We start from the raw sequence: 8,023 nt of genomic DNA, 5'->3' as shown, positions 1-8,023 counted from the left end.
TTGGTATTGGGATGTCATTGTTCCCAATCCCTCTCTGTTTGTTTGTTTGTTTACTTGTTTATTTTTAACTCTTCTATCTCTCTATCTCACTACTATCATAAGTTCATACTAAATTCAATCCAACACCTCAGGTTTCATTCCACTTTCTTCCCTTTTATATTTATAACTCCCTTCTCCAACAATGAGAAAACTGGCTCCCATTACCATCCATCTATTTCAATCTATTTAATTCTTGGAGCAACCCTCTTATATATAGCCAGTCTCCAATCATCATGACTGTCCCATGCACAGATGCCCTTTCACCCTACTTGGGCTTTGGCATCTTACACTGACTAATACCTCTTGTATCTCCATTACATGTATCCTTCTGACCCTGCTCAGGCTCCAACATCCTGCATTGGCTGCTGCTACCATCACCCCTCAATACACAGTTTTCTTCTTAATCTTTCCTGGACCTGACACCCTACCCCATGGTTGCCATCTTTACCCAGCTAGAGTTCTAAAACTCCATACTGTCTTACACAGTTGTCTTCTTCAATCTACTTGCTGCCCTACACCCTATCCATCTTACCTTACATGCACCTCTTTACCATGTATGGATAAATTCTTCACTCTTCCCAGGCTTTGACACATTGCATTGGGTCATCACCACCACTGCCTCCATGCATAGATTCTGGTATCCCATCCCATGTTGCATGGATGTTATCCTCTTGATATTTGTGACACTTCACAGTGGGCTGCTCCACAATCCACATAGACTTACTCTGCTTCGAACCACCTGCTGACTTTTGGACTGAATTTTTCAGGAAAGGAAGCAAAGAATAAAGGAAGCTAGAGTTATTTTCTGTTCATAGCTAATAATGATTTTTAATTTACAGAATATATATAATAAATTTTCGCTTTTTAAATGACTTTATTAAGAGCAGTTTTAGACTCACAGCAAAATTAAGTGGAAGGTACACAGATTTCCCATATATACCCTGCCCCACTACACATAACCACCCCTAATATTAAAATCCTTTGATGTAATAGTATATTTGTTATAATCAATGAACCTACATTAGCGCATTATCACCCAAAGTTCATAGTTTATGTGAGAGCTTTTTATTGGTGTTGTACATTCCTTGGGCTTTGACAAAAGTAAAATGACATGTATTCACCACTATAGTATCATCCAGAATAATTTTGCTTCCCTAGAAATCCTCTGTGTTCCACTTGCTCATCCCTCCCTTTCCCCCAACCCCTGGCAACCACTGATCTTTTTAGTGTCTCTATAGTTTTGCCTTTTTTAGGGTACCATATAGTTGGAATCATACACTATGTAGCTTTCCAGATTGGTTTCTTTCACTTAATAATATGAATTGAAGTTTCCTCAATATCTTTTCATGGCTTCATAAGATCACTTCTTTTTAGCACTGAATAATATTCAATTTTTTGAATGTACCAGTTTATTTATTCATTCACCTACTAAAGGACATCTTTCTTGCTTGCAAATATAGGCAATCATGAATAAATCTGCTATAAACATCCATGTGCAGGTTGTTATGTAAACATACATTTTCAAGTAATTTGTGTAAATACCAAAGAACTTGATTGCTGGATCTTATGGAAAGTGTATGTTTAGTAGTATAGGAGACTTCCAAAATGTCTTCCAAAGTGGCTGTACCATTTTGCTTTCCTACCAACAAAGAATGAGAGTTCCTGTTGATCCACATCTTCACCAGTATTTGTTGTCATCAATGTTCTAGATTTGGCTATTCTGACAGGTGTATAGTGGAATTTCATTGTTTTACTTTGAATTTCCCTAATGACATATGATGTGGGGCATCTTTTCCTATGCTTACCTGCATCTGTGTATTTTCTTTGGTGAGGTATTTCTTTGGGTCTGTTTTCCATTATTTAATTGAGCACATTTTCTTATCATTGAGTTTTGAAGAATTCTTTATATTTTGACTAACAGGTATTTATAATCCTTTTGCAAATATTTTCTTCCATTCTGTGGCTTATATTCTCATTCTCCTTGACATTGTCTTTTGCAGAGCAGAAGTTTTTAATTATAATGAAATCCAGCTTATTATTTGTTTCTTTCACAGATTGTGCATTGGTGTTATACTAAAAAGTCATTGCCAAAGCCAAAGTCATCTAGATTAGGAGAAAACTATGTTATCCTCTAGAAGTTTTATAGTTTTGAATCTTGCATTTAGGTATATGATCCATTTCAAATTAATTTTTGTGAAGGATGTAAGGTCTGTGTTTAGATTCAGTTCTTTGTATGTGAAGGTCCAGTTGTTCCAGCACCATTTGTTGAAAAGACCATCTTTTCTCCAATGCCTTTATACTTTTGTCAAAGATTAGTTAACAATATGTATATGAGTCTATTTCTGGACTCTCCATTCTGTTCCACTGATCTATTTGTCTATTTTTTCACTAATACCACACTGTCTTGATTATGTAGCCTTATAGTAAGTCTTGAGGTCAAGTAGTATCAGTTTTCTGACTTTGTTCTCCTTCAATATTGGGTTGGATATTTTTCTTTGATTTTGTTTTTGTCTTTCCATATAGAAAGAATCAGTTTGTTGATATCCAAAAACTGGTGGGGTTTTTATCGGGATTGTATTGACTCTATGGTTCAAGTTGGGAAGAACTGACACCTTGGCAATATCTTCTTATCCATGAACATGGAATATCTCTCCATTTATTTAGTTCTTTGAGTTCTTCTATCAGAGTTTGTAGTTTCTTTGTATATATCTTGCACATATTTTGTTAGATTTATCTTTAAATATGTTATTTGAGGGGGATGGGACACAGCGGGAGGTGGTGTGGGCAAGTGTCCTCCTTTTATGTGAGTGCTGGTGGCTTGGCAAGAAACTGAGGCCTGGAGTTTGAATAATTCATTCAAGGTTACCAAGTTGATAGAATGACAAAAACAGAATCACCAGCACTGGCTGAAGATTTCCTTCAGTAGAAGAGGTACCTTAACATGAGGAATCTTAAAGTTTTGACATGCACAGATGTTGAGCAGGGGTCAAATTTTTTCCTTGAGTTTTAAAATGCCCAGCCTAAAGAGTTTGAGAAGGAAATTTGTAATCAGGTGAATGTAGTATTAAAAGATGCAGAAGGTATCTTGGAAGATTTGCAATAACATAGAGGAGGTGGCCATGAAATACGAGATGCAATCCAGCATCCAGCAGATGAGAAGGCTTGAGGTGCAGTTGTTCCACTAGTACGCAAATTAAAGAAATTTGGGGCCCCTGGGTGGCTCAGTCAGTTGAGCATCCAACTTCGGCTCAGGTCATGATCTCGTGGTCTGTGAGTTCGAGTCCTGCATCGGGCTCTGTGCTGACAGTTCAGAGCCTGGGGCCTGTTTCAGATTCTGTGTCTCCTGCTCTCTCTTGCCCCTCCCCCACTCATGCTCTGTGTCTCTCTCTGTCAAAAATAAACATTAAAAAATTTTTTTAAAGAAATTTTACGAATTTTCTTAGAGGTTAGAAGAAGCACTAAGAGATCTTCTGGGAGCCTTGACAAGTACCCCATACTCTTCCACCCAGCATCTAGAGCGAGAGCAGGCTCTTGCTAAACAGTTTGTGGAGACTCTTCACACTCCAGTTGGACAAACTCAGGATGACAAATCCCTCCATACAGAATGATTTCTGTATTATAGAAGAACATTGAGTCTTATGAGGATTAATAATGTTGCAGCAAAAGGAGAAAATGAAGTAAATAATAAATTGGCAAATCGACTGTCTTTGTTTTATGCTGGGGCAGCCTCAATGCTGAAAACCTTAAGTGATGCCACAACAAAATTTGTATCAGAAAATAAAAATTTACCAAAGAAAATACCACAGATTGTCTAAGCACCACGGCTAGTGTATGCAGAGTCACGTTCGAAACACAGAAGCAGATTTACAAACGAAGAGACGGTGTCATTCTGCTTGAGGGTAATGTTGGGTGTCATAATACTCTATGACACATACAATTTAGTGGGAGCATTTGCCAAAACTTCAAAAATTGATATGAAAGGTTGTATCAAAGTTCTTAAGGACCAATATCCCAATAGTGTAGAAAGTCTTCTAAATGCTCTGAGGTAAACAACAAAACATTTGAATGACGAGGCTATCTCCAAACAAATCGGATCCATGCTGCAATAGCAGCTCTGGGGCAGGCGCCTGCTGTGGATAGAAGACAGTATTCTGCAGTGGCTGAGAATGCAGTTTTTAGTGATTGCAATTTTGATCTCATGTACTTTACTCCTGCTTTTTATTTCTTTCTTCTATTCCTCTTCCCTCTTTTTTAATCATGTTCTCATTCTCAAGACTTCTTTTCTGTGCCCAAATCAGTAACGTTATACTCTGAAGGGACATTGTCCTTTCAAATGGGCCATCTAAGGCAGTTAATTATGCATCTCAGGGGTCTCTACTGAGAAAAATATTGTGACTTGAACTATATATTTTTAAATGTGGACTTTTTTTTTAAAACTGGTATTTAATATTGCTTCTCCTTCAAGGCAAAATTGCTTATTCTGCTATTTGAAAATCCTCATTTTATTTTCTACTGCCACTTTTTTCATGTGCAGCCAAAATGAAAATGTTTAAATTAATTGTGTTGTACAAATGGTACCCAACACAAATTTTTTTTAAATTAGTAAGACTTTTGTTTAAATTTTTAAGTTTGCATTTGACTTTTTTTGTAAGGATATATGTTGTATGTTTAACCTTCATTAACTAATGTTAAAAACTGTGATGTGTAGAATACTAGATATGTATGTTCATATTTAAAGAATAGCTACTGATGATAAAATAAAAATCAGCTTTCATTTTTCTAAAATAAATAAATAAGTTATTTGAGGGAGTGTTAATATAAATGGTAATGTGTAAATTTCTCTTGTTCATTAATAGTACATAGAAAAGTAATTGACTTTCAACATTTTTCAATCTTTAAATATATTTTTCAATATTAACTTTCTATTTTGCAACCTTGCTATAATTACTTATTACTTCTGGGAGAGTTTCTTTTTTGTCAATTAGTTTGGATTTTCTGATCATGTCATCTGTGAGCAAAGAATTTTATTTCTCTCTTCCTAATCAGCATACCTTTTATCTTGTTTTCTTGTTTTACTGTGTTAGGGCTTCCAATATGATCTTGAAAACATGTGGCAAGATGGGACATCCTTGCCTTATTCTTGATTTTAGTGGGAAAGCTTCTATTTCTCATCATTAAATATAATGTTAGCTATAGGTTTTGTAGATGACCTTTATCAAGTTGAGGAAGTTTCTCTCTATTCCTAATTTACCAAGAGTTATTTTTCAAATGATGAATGGGTGCTGAATTTTGTCATGCCTTTTTTTAAATATATTTTTTTAACATTTTCTTTATTTTTGAGACAGGGAGAGACAGAGCATGAACAGGGGAGGGTCAGAGAGAAGGAGACACAGAATCTGAAACAGGCTCCAGGCTCTGAGCTGTCAGCACAGAGCCCGACGAGGGGCTCAAACTCACCGACTGCGAGATCATGACCTGAGCTGAAGTCGGCCGCTCAACCGACTGAGCCACCCAGGCGCCCCTTGTCATGCTTTTTATACATAATATAATGTGCTATTTCTTCTTTACGCTGTTGATGTGATGGGTTACATTAATTGATTTCCAATGTTGAACGAGGCTTGCATATCCAGGATAAATTCCACTTGGTTGTGGTATATAATTCTTTTTAACATTGTTGAATCCACTTGGTAATATTTTGTCTAGGATTTTTGCATCTATGTTCATGAGAGATATTGGTCTCTAGTTTTCTTTTTTGTAATATCTTTGTCTGGTTTTGGTATTACCAAATAAATTAGGAAGTCTTTCCTCTGTTTCTATCTTCTGGAAGAGATTGTAGAGAATTGCTATAATTTCTTCCTTAAATCTTTGGTAGAATTCACCAATGAACTCTTCTGGGCCTGGTGTATTTTGTGTTGGAATATTAATAATTATTGTTTCCACTTCTTTAATAGATATAGGCTATTCAGATTGTATATTTATTCTCATATCAGTTTTGGAAGATTGTGTCTTTCAAGGCAGTGGTCCATTTCATCTAGGGTATTGAATGTGTGGGCATAGAATTGTTCATAATATTCTTTTATTATTCTTTTAATGTCCATGAGATCTGTACTGATGCCTCCTCTTTAATTTCTGGTATACATAATTTGTATCTTCTCTTTCTTATTTTTAGTTAGATTGATTTTATTAATATTTCCAAAAACCAGCTTTAGTTTTGTTGATTATTTTCTATTGACTTCTTGTTTTCAATGTCTTTGATTTCTGTTCTAATTTTTATTATTTCTTTTATTCTTCTTGGTTAAGAGCCTTAATTTGCTCTCCTTTTTCTAATTTCCTACAGAAGAAACTTAGATTATTGATTTTTTATCTTTCTTCTTTTCTTTTTATACATTCAATTTCCCTCCAGGTGCTGCTTTTGCTGCATCTCACAAATTTTAATACATTTCATTTTCATGTAGTTCAAAATATGTTTAATTTTTTGTGTTATTTATTATGTGTTAATTTCTTATGTGTTATTTAGAATTGTATTGCTTAACCTCCAAGTACTTTTCATTTTTCCAGATATCTCTTTGTTATTGGTTTCTAGTTTAATTCTGTTGAGGACTGAGAGCAGACATGGTATGATTTATCTTCTTTTAAATTTGTTAAGCTGTTCTTTATGCCCAAAATGTGGTGTAGTTTGCCTAATGTTCCATTTGAACTGGAGAAGAATATGTATTCTGCTCTTGTTGAATGAAGTAGTCTATAGATGTCAATTATATCTGGTTGATTGATGGTGTTGTTGAGTCCTACTATTCCCTTACTGATTTTCTACTTGCTGGATCTGTCTGTTTCTGATAGAGGGGTGTTAAAGTCTCCACCTCTAATTATGGATTCATCTTATTTTTTCAGTTCTATCAGTTTTTGCCTCATGCATTTTGATGCTCTGTTGTTAGATGCATGCACATTAAGAACTGTTATGTAATCTTGGAGAATTGATCCTTTATTATTGTGCAATTCCCCTCTTTATGCTTGATAACTTTCTTTATTGTGAGGTCTGCTGTGTCTAAAATTAATATAGATATTCCAGCCTTCTTTCGATTAGTGTTAGCATGGTATATCTTTTTCCATTTACTTTTCATTTATATGTGTCTTTATATTTGAAGTGGGATTCTTATAGACAACATATAATTGGGTATTGTTTTTTGGTTCATTCTGACAATCTCTGTCCATTGTAAAGGAGCAGTTGTAAATAGGTCTTTAATATTGTGGGGGGGAGAGAAAGTAAGTGTTCTGTACTCTTCTGATTTGGTTTCAGTCTTTTGATGAGCTTGTGCCTTTGAACTTGAAACTTTACAAATGCTTCTCAGTCCCTTCTTCCTCCTTAGGTGGGACAAGATGGCTAGAGCGGGCTGAAGGTGAGTATTTCCTTTCCCCCAGGTTGAGTGGGCTCTGATAAAACCCCAATAGTTTAGGCTTTGTTAAAATTTTGTTATTGTTTTTTTGTTTTTGTTTTTAGGGTAGACCTTGTTAAAAACAAAACAAAACAAAACAAAGTGCTCCGGCATATTTCAAAATGGTTCTTTTCCTTCTCCCTCTTCTGGGAGCATGAGGACATTTTTTTTCCAATATTTACTGTGAGAACTTGGTTGAGCGCTTAGAGGTAAAACTCACAAAAGTGTGGAGGCCCCCATGACTGGGTCTTCCTGGAGTTTTTAAGAACTTTTCACACTGAGCTCCCAGCAACATGCCAGTTATAGTTCAGGTTTTCCTGACTGGGTCCTGGTTCCCAAGGAAGTTTCTGCTCTAGTAAACTATGATTTTCTGTATTCGCTGTCCGTCTCTCTAACTTTAGGGACTTCAGTTTGCCATGTGACCTCACTTTTCTGGCAGATCTAAGGAGCTACTGCTTTTTAAATCTGTTTAGCTTTTTACTTGTTACTGGAGCATAGTAACAGTTTTCAAGCTGTCTACATACTAGACCAGAAATGAAAGTCTAAAAGTTCTT

General features: G+C 35.5%; 1 pseudogene; it reads left to right on the top strand.

Annotated features, from left to right (window-relative positions):
• The first annotated feature begins 2,980 nt into the window (after positions 1-2,980).
• Positions 2,981-4,148, top strand: LOC125153286 (CYFIP-related Rac1 interactor B-like; annotated as a pseudogene).
• Positions 4,149-8,023: the final 3,875 nt, after the last annotated feature.

Source organism: Prionailurus viverrinus, chromosome E2 (genome assembly GCF_022837055.1).
Source record: "Prionailurus viverrinus isolate Anna chromosome E2, UM_Priviv_1.0, whole genome shotgun sequence".
Classification (NCBI taxonomy): domain Eukaryota; kingdom Metazoa; phylum Chordata; class Mammalia; order Carnivora; family Felidae; genus Prionailurus; species Prionailurus viverrinus.
Note: the sequence above shows the minus strand (reverse complement) of the source record. Positions and strands in the feature narration are given on the sequence as shown.